This window comes from Brachyhypopomus gauderio, chromosome 5, assembly GCF_052324685.1.
Source record: "Brachyhypopomus gauderio isolate BG-103 chromosome 5, BGAUD_0.2, whole genome shotgun sequence".
Classification (NCBI taxonomy): domain Eukaryota; kingdom Metazoa; phylum Chordata; class Actinopteri; order Gymnotiformes; family Hypopomidae; genus Brachyhypopomus; species Brachyhypopomus gauderio.
This window is the reverse complement of record NC_135215.1, coordinates 17414392-17429459: the sequence shown is the minus strand read 5'-3', so window position 1 is coordinate 17429459 and position 15068 is coordinate 17414392. Positions and strand designations below refer to the sequence as shown.

The 15068-nt window shown below is 43.7% G+C and overlaps 1 long non-coding RNA gene across 1 annotated transcript in view; it reads right to left on the bottom strand.

Moving 5' to 3' along the window:
* The window catches only part of LOC143513859 (uncharacterized), a 39210-nt gene extending 24692 nt beyond the window's left edge, over positions 1-14518 (bottom strand). The window contains exon 1 of the long non-coding RNA XR_013130690.1: positions 14297-14518. This is a non-coding gene — a long non-coding RNA (uncharacterized LOC143513859). The remainder of the gene's footprint in view (positions 1-14296) is intronic.
* Positions 14519-15068: the final 550 nt, after the last annotated feature.

The following is a 15068-nucleotide window of genomic DNA, read 5'->3' as shown; positions in this document are numbered from 1 at the left end:
TGGGTGGGCCCTTGCCAGGCCCAGGGAGCAGGTGGGCATGGATCTCGGGGCCCGGCGGGCCTGGATGAGCTCCACAGTCCTGCGTGGCACCTTTTTGTCCAAGGAGACAGGGAGGAAATATGCACAGCCTTCCAGTCTTCTGGCATCATAAACTGGGGCTGATGGTCTCTTAGCTATAACATAAGCCAGGGGAGCTAGACAGTTCTCTCAGACATCCTAGAACAGTCTGTAGGATCCTGTCATTCTCGCTCCATTCCATTGGGCACCAAGGATCCGATCTAATAATGAGATTCAGGGCAAAAGGGTTTCCGTGACGACTCTCTGGGGCACACACGCGTCCTCGTTACCAGCTTGACGGTCTTGTGGATTGGACAGTCGCTGTCTGTGAACAACTCGATCATGGCAAATTGGTAGGAAGTGTCAAACATGCCTGCCCCATAGATTTAATAAGACCAGAGCAGGAATATACAGCAGCTATCTCCCTGTCCAAACGTCCATTAAGTATTTATGACAGATATGTGAACACCGGATACACACTGCACAAGAAACAACTACAACATGGAGTTTATGAGATTTTACAGTGTTTAAAAACTAAATGATCACTGCAGCGTGTTTTCATTTAGAGGTCTACTGGCCATTGCTGTGGACGAGCATGAGGGAATATTTCTGTCTGTGTATGGCGGTGTCACGTCTGTTAGACAGCCTGTCTGTCGCAGTGTGAAAAGCCTCTTTTGTTGCCGCTGTTTGGGATGCATTAGCACTCGCATGTCAGCACTCGCCGCAATGCACGTCACTGCATTTGTTTGTTTGTTTGTGGGGTTTTTTAAACAAGTGCGTGAACACGGCGGGTCAAGGCAAACCAGGCTCCTGACTATTCATTAATGGAACGCGCTTAAGCAAGGAAAGAGCGCTTAAGTGAGGACAGAGCGCTTAAGTGAGGACAAAGCGAGGACGGTTCCAGAGACGCGTGCTAATTCCTCTGAGCGTGTTTCAGACAAACGAAAAAAAGAACAAACTTGTTCATGCTGAGGTGGGGAAAGACAGCAAATAAGCTCTGGAAGAATCCTGTGTCTCATACGCCTGGGGAACAGGCAAAGCTCTGGCCCAAAACCTGGAGTCATTACCTCTCTGCATCCATAGCTGTTTAAATCTGAACCTTTGAATCCAAATCCAATTAGGATTTCGTAATTGCTGGTGCGTAACTGAACAATAAATGCAAATAGTTGCACCTGTCACCTGGGTGGGAAAAGGGAGGGAAGTCTGTAAGATCTAGACCTGTAAGACCTCAGGACCTGCGACTGGAAAATCCTTCATCTGTAACGTGTACTCTTAGTGAAATATTTCCTCACATCTTTCATGAAAAGCTATCTACACATTATCGACGACATTTTGTTAGAATGTGGCAAAATCCGCCGGCCTCCTAGCCCAGTGGTGCGTTAAACTTGCTCCATGCTACAAAGAGCACTAGAATGAAAGAGCGCTCGAATGAAGGCTCCCTGATAAAAATGCAAGCCCTATCATAGTTCGCAAGCCTCACATGGAATGTTTAGCAGATGTAACCAACTGACAACCCCAACAGGATACCAAGTGCAGATTACAGCACTGACACGAACACATGCATCAGATAGCTGAAGCTTAATCTGAGTGTGAATCAGGCACTTACAAACTCCCGAAACATCCAAAGCAAAACTGAGGCTTACAGCCGGGGCTTCACTCACAGGCTTGTCTGCAGAGGCCGGCATCTTTACTCAGAGGCTTCTGTGCAGGGCCCGAGGGCCCCCAGATCTACCGCTGCTTGCCAGAGCAACGCGCCAGCCAAACGCCATCACATCACTCCAGCAGGTGCTCTGCTCACTTGCCAAGGACTGAATTTGGCTAACGACCTCGTTAGGAGCAGGTGTAAGCAACCTGCCCCCGCCCACTCTAAAAACACTTTCAGCCCAACAACTCTTTAGCCAAGGGACCAACCCACGCCATCGGCCCTATCTGCACTAGCTGAACTGCAAAACCGCGGCACTTGCCCACACAGACGCTGTGAAACCCCTCCGCCTTTCCAGGGCTCCCGTCCAGAGCTCCATCAGCGGCTCCGCTCAAATGTAAACAGGGATGATGCAGAGCGACTGACATGTTCATCTTCACAACTGTGTCTCTGCTGAGTCATGGTTCTTGTCTGAGAACACGGCTGTTCTCAGATCAGCGACCCTAATGGACTATAGGCAGCCGAATGAGCTAAATGCATCAATATCGCTTATAAGAATTGTAAATGGAAAGAAATCTCTTTTGCTTTTTCTTTCCCTTTCTTTCTCTGTATCTCTATCTCTCTCTCTCTCATACACACACACACACACACACACACACGAGCACACACGCGCGCACACACACACACATACACACACACACACACACACACACACACACACACACACACACACACACACACACACACACACAAGCACAAATGCACTAAAAGCCATAGTAAGGTAATAAAACATGAGTATTAAGTTAAGGAGCTAAAACAAGTATTCCTGCTGTTGGAACAGATCCCTCCGCCCCATCTAGCCCCTGCTTCTCAGCACAGTGACACATCCCTCATGTCATGTGACAACAGCATCTCCCTGGGGCTCGTCCTTAGCCGGGGAGTAAACAGGCTGCTCGTGACACATTTCGCAATTCAAAATGAGCTCCGGCCCCCATCTGTTCGCTCAGCCCCCTAGTCATGCCTGGCCGTGTGATTGGCCGAATTGTCACGCCATGCTGTGTAATTTGCACCAAACTCAAACCTAATGACTGACTCAATCACAGAAACACCATGTTAAAAACAATCCACAGTACACGGCCTGACTCAGAGTGTTAGTGGAACCTTAAAAAGAGAGCGCTAACCATGCCGAGACTGTCAGACACCTGCTCAAGGTTACCCATTAAATGCATTCAAAAGAATGAACTTGAACCTTTTTTGTGCTATATATATCTTTGTCTTTGAACTCTCATGTCTTTGAACTCTGACCTCAGACTTAAACTGTTGACCACAGTGGACCTTTGTAGATGAATGTGGTATATTTACTGAACAGGGTTACATGAACAAAGTTGAGACTTAAGGATGAAATAGTGATGCAGAAGCAAGAGGGGACTGTGTCTATCAGTCATAACCACGACCATCACCATATTGGCAGATTATGTTTTTATTGGCAGGTTATTCTCTGTTGGCCCCATGTGTACCTGGGTATTTTTATTTCAGTTTCAGTGTGTTGTGCTGTGATTATGCAAATCAAAATCACACAGTATATATAGAACGGATTTCAGTCTAACAACACAGAGGAAATCATTTATCATTTTCCACTGAAGTTAAATGTATATGACTTAGGAAGCTGAGCGAATAAATGTTCTCTTTTTTGTGTATTTTTTACTGTATCTTCTAGGTTTTCATTTTAAAATCTTTGAAAGGAAGCAGGTTTGTGTATATTTTACTCCTTTTGATCACTTGTTTTTTAAGTGTTGATTCCCTCTGATGTTTTTATTAGGCTCAGACTAGGACTGTTTTCTTTCCACAACACAAATGACCTTTAGAATAAACCCATATATATATATATATATATATATATATATATATATATATATATATATATATATATATATATATATAATATCTTATATAATAATATTTTAAATAATATGTGGATGTTTATTCATACACAATTTACTCTTGGTTTTCCTTAGCTGTGTAGTACCTACCTTACTGCATTTGTATTTTATTTTTAGCGAATTAGGATCTGAAACCATTCTGATCTGAAAGAAAGAGCGAAAGAAAAAAAGCAAAAGAAAGAGAGCATAAAGGAGATGTTCACAGATGCTAACGGCTTAGGCATTGTGTTTGTGGCGATGGTAAAGTGTTTTTAACTGGATCGGGCACATTCACACCAGCGCCAGAGAGCGTATCCGGCCGCGTCTTTCATTTCAGACTAAGAGCGTTTCGTACCTGAACAATGCGACAATACGCGCCTCTTACGGGCTTTCTGTGCTCCGTCGGTTTTGTTTCAAGCACAGCCTTGTGTTGGAGAGAAAGAAACGGAAAGAAAAGCACAATTTCGTGATATCTAAAGCGAGGCCGTGGAGATACTGAGCTGGCCCGACTCTCTCATACAAACGCAACTCGATGCCGACGGTTACCGGCCCAGTAGCAAACTCCCACACGGAAGCAAATGATGAGCTGAGTCATTGTACCTCTTAATTACCCACCTGCTGGGTGCCACCAAAACCTGATCGTTTAATAGCTTACTGCCTCTGCCCGCTTCTGCCCCCCCCCTCCTCTCTCTCTCTCTCTCTCTCTCTCTCTCTCTCTCTCTCTCTCTCTCTCTCTCTCTCTCTCTCTCTCTCTCTCTCTCTCACACACACACCACGCCGTTTCCTCTCGAAATCACCTGCCGCTTAAGAAGCAGTGGAATTGTGGGTAATCTTACTTTACTCTGCTTTGATTTCATGGTGATTCTGAAATTGAGTCGTTATAAAGGGACGAGGCGCTCCTGGGCTTTTTCTGCTGGCCATGTCACACAGATACAGGAGTCATGCTGTGTAGACTTTCTGGGGTGAAAGAGATAGTTTGGCACATGGCATAAGAGAGAGAATAAGAGTGACATTCAGGGAAACAGTATGAGTGAGTGCAAGAAAAGAAATAGAGAGAGAGAGAGAGAGAGAGAGAGAGAGAGAGAGAGAGAGATGTTAGAAGAGTGAGTAAGAGTGGCCATCAGAGAGGACTTGTGTTCTGTTGTCTCTCTCAGTCTGTCCAATGCACATGTGTAACTGCTCTCAACAACCCCAAAACCATCCACGCCCACCCACAAAACCCCACAACTAGAATGCACCTCTCTGTGAACTTCCCCTCCCATCTTCTCTAGCCCTTCCTCCCCTCCATCCATCTATTCCTCCCTCCATCTCTCGTTCTGTCATACAGGTTTATCATTTGCATACTTTTGTTTTTCATTGCTTTTTCATTGCCTCATCATGTATTACAATTAGTTACACAGTCCTAACCACGGACATCCTCCATTAAGCAATATTACGATGTGTGTTTAAGCTGGTCGGGTATGAAATTCCCCATTAACTAACTCGCCTTGGTTCAGATCTATTAAGATAATGGACTATAGAACACATCAGGTACATCCCACATTTGCCTTGAATATTAAATTAATGTTGTCTTTTTAAACAAATCTATTTGACATACTAGCTGGTTTATCGTGACTTTGTCTTTGCCTATATTAAAATGCATATATTAATCTATTGGTTATTGCTTTTAGGTTTTCTCAGTCACTTATCAAGATAAATCCAGGGGATTTCATTCCCACCTATACTTGTGGCACATACTGCACCTATAACTTTCAATGCCATCTGATTTTGATAGAGGATGAGTCATGCTATAGGAAAAATCATTTAGATGAAGGATGAGTCATTTACTATGAAAAAATCATTATTTAAAAAATGCCTTGTTCAACATGCAGCACAGAGAACACCGCAACAGACAGGCCCGTTCAACTGAGAATTAAATGAGAATATTTCCCACCTGAATAATAGATGCTTCTCATATTTAATTCCAACTTACAATGTACAGTGAAACTGCACATTTTGGAACTGTGTCATTTTCTATGAAAAGAAACTGCAAAAACTGTTTCAGTTATAAGGAACCAATTTACCATGCATGGACACAGGGACCAATAAACCAACCAACTGATCAAAATGGTTCCTGTGTAAGAATTTGAATGGTACAGTGAATATACAGAAAAGCAGCAGAAAGCCACCCAGAGAAGGTGGAGATGCAACCGCACACAATGTGCTGAAAATTGCCTCTCTTAGACCTACCATAGACCTACCACTGACCTACCATAGTGGTACCATCAGTGATTTGGCTTAAACACCCCCATTCCCAGTCAGACACTCATCCCAGTTCTCTGCAAAGCGTTACTGCCTCGTGGGTGCCATATCCCCCTCAGTTCCTCTGGCAGACTGACCATAAAGGCTTTTATGAGCTGTTGCTCGAGTCCTGAATTGTGAGATGAGGAGCACTGGTTACCTACGTGATCAGGCAGACGTCCTGTCTGAGAGCAGCCTGTGCTGGCAGCAATCGTGGGAAACCCAGAGGCTGAGAAGCACTTGTCAGTCACGCAAGTGCCCCCAGTCATTAACTACTACCCCCTAACACCACACTCCATTCACTGTAATTTATTACAAAAGACAAATCAATAATATCTGAATGTAATGAATGATGTTCAGGGAAACTGGCACAGCCAACAGCACGTTTGAACAAAGGAAAGTCGCGTCAATTTTTTAAACAGAGCTCAGTTCCTCGGCCAGCTCCTCTGCGCATTTTAGCGTTAGCGGATGTGCGAAACGTTCCGCAGTACGTCTGATGGGGAGGCTTTGAGTCCATGTGCCTGAGCTGCCCCAAGGATGTTTGGGGAACAGAAGAAGAAGAAAACCGCCACTCAGACAGGACAACGCTGTTGAGGGAGTCCCACAAAAAGATAAACTTTATTTCCAAGGGGTTCACAGTATGACAGCAGAAGTCATGACAGAATGATGTACTCCCACCCCTGCTGTTAACTGTTTCCTTCTATTTATAGCAGGGGTGTCAAACCTGGTGATTTTCACTGTTTGTATTTGTTCAGGTCTGCACGCCTACATATCTTGAGATGGAGCATGTGTGTGTTAGATTAGGTCTGGAAGGTTTGAATTCTGGCTTATAGTGTAGATTAAGTAAATTTAGATTCAGTTCCAATAGTCCTGGAAAATTTCCATTAGTATTACTTTGAAAAAAGTGAAAAAATAAAATAAAAAGTGAAAAATAAGATGGAGAGACTTCCTGGGGTAGCCGCTCCTACAGGCAGAGACATCATAGGGTGGCCCTCCTACAGGCAGAGACATCATGGGGTAGCCCCTCCTACAGGCAGAGACATCATGGGGTAGCCCCTCCTACAGACAGACATCATGGAGTAGTCCCTCCTACAGGCAGAGACTTCTTGGGGTAGCCCCTCCTACAGGCAGACATATCCTGGGGTAGCCCCTCCTACAGGCAGATGTATCCTGGGGTAGCCCCTCCTACAGGCAGAGACATCATGGGGCACTAGCCAACCGTGACCATTAAACCTGGGCCCGCTGGGCCCGTTCCCCCCCAGAAAAAAAAAGTTTCCTTTCCTAATTAACTGCAATAAATAAAAAATAAAAAACTGAGACGACAGTACAGCTTTAGAAACGCAATAAACAATAATATCTGTACTAGGTAACTTCTTAAGCAAAATAAGGTTCCAACAAAATAAGGTTCACAGCTCTGTGTTCCTCAGGAGCGGAATATGTAAACAACGCGCACGAGGGCATCAAAGGAATGAATCAAAACTAGCTAGCGGTGGTATGCTAACGACAGCTAGCGTAGCCACAGCGGGCGGAAATTATCATACAGTTACGCCCGCCCACTAAGAGGGAAGATATGATTGGTCAATTTTGCTGTTATTTGGAACTGGTATTGTGCTGAATTATAACTGCCAGGCCCTCTGTAAACGAACAGTGGGCATCATCGTCCGATGATGGGCTCATCTCATTCCTTATACTGTTAGATCTTAGCGCAGCTTTTGATACTGTAGACCACAACATTTTGCTGGATCGACTAGAAAACACAGTAGGTATTAAAGGAGTTGCACTCTCCTGGTTTAGATCATATCTGACCGACCGCTTCCAATGTGTAAGTGTTAATAATAGAACATCTAAATCTGCAGGTTAAATATGGTGTCCCACAAGGGACAGTCCTAGGACCACTTCTATTTACACTTTACATGTTACCCTTAGGCGAGATTATGCATAAGCACGACATCAGTTTCCACTCCTACGCAGACGACACCCAACTATATTCATTGGCTAAACCCGATGATTTAGGTGTAAACAGTAAAATCGAGAAGTGTGTAGAAGAGATGAAACATTGGATGGCGTGTAACGTTCTAGCACTAAATCCAGATAAAACAGAGCTAATAATAGTTGGGTCTAGGGCAGCGAGAGATAAGATACGTAATGTAGCATTGAATCTACATTCCTTTACTATAACCCCCAGCGCAGAGGTAAAGAACTTAGGTGTCACAATAGACCCAGATCTCTCGTTCGATTCACACATTAATAATATAACTAGGGTAGCATTCTTTCACTTACGCAGCATTGCTAAAATTAGAAATCTATTAAATACTAGTGATGCGGAAAAACTAATCCATGCATTCATATCCTCTCGCCTAGATTATTGCAATAGTCTTCTAGCTGGATGTTCTGGTAAATCGATAAACAAACTCCAGCTGGTTCAGAACGCAGCAGCACGAGTTTTAACGAAAACTAAACAATTTGATCACATTAGTCTTGTACTATCATCATTACATTGGCTGCCAGTTAGATTCCGTATTGACTATAAAATACTTTTATTAACATATAAAACACTGCATGGCTTAGCTCCAGAGTATCTTAGTGAACTTATTGATCATTACAACCCAGCACATTCACTTCGTTCACAGGACGCAGGCTTATTAACTGTTCCTAGGATCAAAAAGATCACAGCAGGTGGAAGAGCCTTTTCTTTTAAAGCTCTACAACTGTGGAATAATCTTCCTGCCTTTATTCGGGACTCAGACACAGTCTCAATGTTTAAAACTCAACTAAAGACTTATCTGTTTAATTTGGCCTTTGAATAATCTGTTACATATTTACCACATCACATATCTTTCTTCTCCGAGGTTCACTTGGGGAGTAACACTGCAGTTGGAGCCTACAATACCACACGGAATGAAAACCTGGCGTTCATCATAAGACGTTTACATTGACAATATCAACACCCAGAACTTTCATTCTAGTTACCTTATACTTAGCCTGGTTGTGTGATTTGTTTGTAACTTGTGTATTAGTCTGTATAATTTGTTTTTGTGTAATTTGTGTGTTAACGGGCCGCCCAATGGAGGATGGGTTCCCTTTTGAGTCTTGGTCCTCCCAAGGTTTCTTCCTATTCCCCACCATCTAGGGAATTTTTCCTTGCCACTGTCGCCTTTGGCTTGCTCATTAGGGATTTGGACCCATAATATTGTTAACCTTGTAAATCCTGTAAAGCACTTTGTGACAACATATGTTGTGAAAAGCGCTATACAAATATATTTGATTTGATCACAGTCCTGATAGGGGGAGACACAGGCTCACAGGCTTCCACTTAACCCCTCACCTTCCAACACAGATTGAATAGACACAGGTGAATAATTTCTTTGCTTATATTTCTGTAATTGTTTAGATGTCGATTGTCAAACTGTAAGTAGATTTAAAAAATTTTATAAATTATTTATATTTATATTTTACGAATATTTTAGGCCCTCTGAAAGGGCATAGAGGGCCCTGACGGTTCCCCACTGTCATGGGGTATCCCCTCCTCCAGGCCGAGACATCATGGGGTAGCCCCTCCTACTGGTAGACGTATCCTGGGGTTGCCCCTCCTACAGGCAGACATGTTCACTGGGGAGCCCTCATGCAGATCAATGTCACTACAGACCATCTGTAGCTCCAGACTCCTCTGCTCCTATTAGTCATGATGTACATACAGAGCTGCACCAGCATCTCCAGGTCCATGTGGCAAAGTTCAGGAAAGGCAGAGGAGAGGGAGGGGGATAAGAGAGAGATGGAGGGAGTCAGAGAGAGAGAGCAAGCCGTACACACAAACACACACACACACACACACACACACACACACACACACACACACACACACACACACACCCTGAGACTCTTCCACTCTCTAAAATATTCATCTGAAAAACCTTCTTTTCTAAGGGAAGAAGATTTTTAGGGCGTGGAGGTTCACTTCCAAAAGTCACAAATTAACAGTGTCTAAAATAATGAAACTATTCTTTCCATATTAGCCATAATTTCAAATCACTTTTTGTTATCTCTTCTTTCCATTTCCACCAAGTGAAACCTGGTCCCATGGCTCCTCTTGCTCAGTTTGGGGAGGCACTGAAGTTCAGAGTGCTCAGTGTAGAGTGTGCTCAGTGTAGAGAGTGCTCAGTGTAGAGTGTGCTCAGAGTGATCAAAGTGGTCAGAGTGGTCATAGTCAGCTGGAAACAAGGGAGTGTTATGAGTTCAGATTAGGATATTGGTCCAGCCCTCAGACCAAACGGTCCCTAATGCACCTGCAGGGGGCGCTGTATCCATCCCTCGTCTTTTCAATCAGGGTGGACCTGAAGATGACAAATGAGTTCTTGACAGACCTAGTCTGAGTGTACGAATCAATAAATCAATGAATCGCTCACTGACCTCAATCCAGCTCCTCAGAATCACAACATTGTTCATTGCTGCATTTTCTCTTTACTTTTACCAAATTGAAGCCATCAGTTCATTATCAAGACTTTCATGTAAATAGACCTGGATTTGCACACCCCTGCCCTCGAGGGTCCGAGGACAGTATGAAGATAATCTGCTAATTATCGACTAATCAGCTAATTACCAAGCACTTCAGTTGTTAAGTGGAAGGTATTAGAGCAGGGAAAAGCACTGTGCACTCCTGCCAGGAGCCTTGTTCTCACAGATGACAATAACCTGTCAAAACGTTGCTCCTGTGTGTGTTTCTGCTTCTCCACTACTCACCACCGTACCACCTGCACACATCAAAAGACAACGCTGGGTAGGAGAGCAGAAAAAACCACACGGGTTCCGGTTATCGCTGCAGTGACACAAACAGACACAGCTACACCAAACCTACTTTCAAAAAGTACCTGGCTGCATTAGCAAGTTCATGAGAAGCCTTAATTATCACATTAAAGGACGAGGCAATAGCTCAGTTTGGGGTGCACTGAAGCACTGAGTGTTCGGAAGGGCCTCAAAGCCCCTCTAACGACTGCAGCAGCCAGAGAGGACAGGCGTACAGTCAACGAAGCCCTGAGTGCGTGACGGTGTAATGAAGGAACAATGGAGCAGAGAGCGCGGCAGCTCTCCCTGATCAAAGCAACTTTAAGAGCCCTTTGGGAAAATGTCACACAAGTCCTTAAAAGCTCATTTTGGAGACAACCCTAACCCTGACTTCAAACATTCTCATTCTCTCACCCCATTGACACTGATAGGAACACCTAGGTAACCAGAGGATCACCTTGGTAACCAGAGGATCACATAGGTAACCAGAGGATCACCTAGGTAACCAAAGGATCACATAGGTAACCACAGGATCATATAGGCAACCAGAGGATCACCTAGGTAACCAAAGGATCACATAAGTAAGGAGAGGATCACATAGGTAACCATTGGATCACATACGTAACCAGTGGATCACATAGGTAACCAAAGGATTACATAGGTAAGGAGAGGATCACATAGGTAACCAGTGGATCACATAGGTAACCAAAGGATTACATAGGTAAGGAGAGGATCACGTAGGTAACCAGAGGATCACATAGGTAACCAGAGGATCACCTAATTAACCAGAGGATCACATATGTAACCAGAGGATCACATAGGTAACCAGAGGATCACCTAATTAACCAGATGATCACATAGGTAACCAGAGGATCATATAGATAATCAGAAAATAACTTGAATAATCAGAAGATCACTTAGAAAATGAGTTTTGTGTCCTAACAGGAAATAATACACTGGGTCCGTAATAACTTATTTTACATACACAGTGTTCCCTGTATTCATAGCATAATTTCTGTTGGAAAGATAATAAGTGCATGTAAATAGTTTAATAGTTTAATATGAATCAAGCGTGGAGCAGCCTGGAGAGATGCGCATGCTAAGACCAGAGATGGAGCCCTTTGGTTAGTGAGGAAATGCACTGTGTTTGGCAGAACACCCACACGCTCGTAGTCACAGTCTGCAGGGAGGGCCATATGTATTAGACACCTCAATGTTCAAAGAGGCACAGGTAATAATAGCGCAAACAAGTCAATGTGCTTGTACCAGCTTCACAGTGGGCTTTGTCTGCAAGTTGTGTGTAAGCGAATTCTCTGCTTACGTGTGTGTGTGTGTGTGTCTGTGTGTGCATTTGTGCGTGTGTGTGTGTGTACGCACGTGCACTTATGAGAGAGAATGGGATAGACAGAATATATATATATATATATATATATATATATATATATATATATATATATATATATAGAGAGAGAGAGAGAGAGAGAGAGAGAGAGAGTGAGTGAGTGAGTGAGAGAGAGAGAGAGAGAGAGAGAGGATGATGAAAAGAGTGATGAGCAGGAACTGCAGAAGGGAAAATGAGAGAAGGTGAAAGAGAAAGAAAGGTTGAAAGAGTAAAGGAAAATACAGACAGGAAACAAAGACTGAAGAAAGTGAGTGAGTGTGAAGAAGAGAGATAGAGAAAGAGAGAGAGAGACATACAAAACAGCAAACATACTGGAAAGTGCTACAGTGCCCCCTAAAGGCAGAAGAGGGCACCAGCATCCATTTATCTGATCAGTCACGTATTGGTGCATCTACACATTTTGTCCCATCTACGTTCATCCCAGCAGGACCTGCAGTACAACACACACAACCACGTGTCCCTGCCCCCAAGAACAAAACACAGACATGCTAATCCATCACCTGCAAGATCAGACCCGGTGACATGCAAGGCAGTGCATGCTGGGAAGGAAACCGTGCCGCTGAGTCCGTGCCTACGTCACGTCTGGCTTGCACGCCCCTTTTTAAATACTGTACATGTACCGGGCGACCTTGCTCCGTGTTCATTAGCCTTTCTCTAAGAGATTTCGTTTAACATTGGCCAGAAAGGTACAGAGTAATCAGTCTTTGCTTAATGGCCGACCTTGAGAAGGCCTGAGGTCGCTGGACTACTGGGAGAACAGAGGGCCGGCCTCCCGCCCCAGAGGAGCAGAACCTATTAGCACTGCCAAGCTGAAAGGTGAAGAGTTGAGTGTGAAACACACACGTTTCTGACCCATTCAGATCCAGAACAGAGCCGTGCCAGAGGCGCTGTGCAAAAAGCTTCGGCTTCCAAGGGGCGGCACCCAATGTCATTTCCTCGCCGTCAACATTCAGAGCTAAATGAGCATAAACGAACCAATGTGGAGATCAATACTGGAGATGAGAACCCGCTTGGGGATGAATAATGGACCTGCTGAAAATCTGTGTGGACTCAGCAGAACTGTCGCATCCAGCTGGCGTTATTTCTATGGCAACCTGAACCATTCATGAAAAGAGGAAAAATCTAATGCTAAAACACAGCTTTAAGTCCCCAGTCAGGGATCCTGCACACAGCCCCTGCCATAACACAGGCTCTCAAACAACAGGGTATATACCACCTTTACTCTGCCTGCCTGCCTAACCGTCTCCTGGTCTATCTGTATGCAAGTGTGCCTGTGTTTAAGAGGATGAGAGTGCTTGCAGCCAGCACTAGCAAAGATGCAGCACTGTTCTGGCGTTTGTTTTCAGGGCTATTGTCAATTAGGGTTTAAAAGTACATTTGCAGCCCAAGGTAGTAATCATTTCAGCTGCCCAGGGACTGCAGATGGAAACGTGGCTTATAGCTCATTCTGATGTAATGTAACTGAAATACTGACTGTGTGCTGTCCTTTTAAAACAAATTTGTGCTTAACTCGATTTTGCATGCATTGCCCAAATTAAACCATCACAGATACCCAGGCCAATTCTCTTTTCAAGTTGCAAACACTAAAAGACCTGAAAAATTCCTAGTGCTCTAAAATATCAAGCTCGTGCATTTTAATGAACATGAAACACATTGCCCACTTCAGCTCTGGTGATCGTAACCCGGGTAACTGCCTGTGTCACTTGCATCATTCACTGAGGTGTGTTTGTTTTGCTAACATGAAGCCAGAGGTTTTGTCCCATGGCTGGTTAACTGAGTGATCTTCTGAATGTTTAATGCTACGTCTTGTAGAAGGTAAAAGTCCCTGGCCCGGCTCCTCCTACGGGGGACATGCTTTCTGCCCCGCCCCTCCTACGGGGCACAGGCTTTCTGCTTCGTTTGAATCACACCTATTCAACAACACATGGTCTTATGCCTAAAGGGTATATACATACACTTCAGGCTAAAATTGTAAACGTGAAAGACTGAAATACATCAGTTTTACATAGTTCTCAAGTCTCACACCGAACCAATAGAATCTTATGCATCACAAAAATCTGTGCCGTTACAAGGTAACTTAGTCCGAGCTTATTGTTTTGATTGTATGGGCTTTGTTGCTATTGCAACCTTCACAATAGTCTGACCAAAATTTTAAGGCCATCACCCCATTTAATCTCACACACTGGAAATGTCTAACCTTGAGAGCTATGGACTTACCACTGTATGTGTCTTTTCATTCACTGTCCAAAGGAATGAGGAGACCTTCCTAGACATTTGTCATTATGGGATGTTTAAATGAAGGTATTATTACTGGAATAAAAAATGTAAGAGTTCATTTTGAATCTGTCCTTCAAAAACAAGAGGTATCTATGGAAACATTATATTACATCCAATGCTATCATTATGTGTTGTCCATTCCAAGGCAGGCCAACACTTCCTGTTCCTATTTCAGCTTAACAGGAAGTGTATAGGTGTTACAGGAAATAAAACTTTCTAGTATAAGTATTAGTCGTCTGGTTTTGAGCAACAGATTTCACTTTTAAGTAATTTTACAATGATTTTGAGCCACAGATTTCAGGTAGATAATATGTGCATATTTACTGAACTTCAACAACATTCTTTTCATTGCTCTCAGTAATTCCTCAAAAAATAGCAACTCCACAGTGTCGCTCAACCTTGCTGTAATACAGACGACTGGCATGATTCCCACGCTCTGAAATTGCCACACTTGCTTTTCTCTTTGTTATTTTTGATGTCTTTTCTGCGTGAGCTGAACCCAGTCACACTGACTCACATTCAAGCTGTCGGCAAACAGCACGTTCACCGTGGCTCTGTTAAACATACGATGGGTCCGTGTTCATGAACAGGCCAGCAGGGCTGTCAAAAGTGAGATGTTGACATGTTTCAGAAATTACTGACATCTGGATGACAAACTCAAAGCAATAAAAGATGTTTTACAGTGTACATAATTGCTTACAATAAGTAAAAA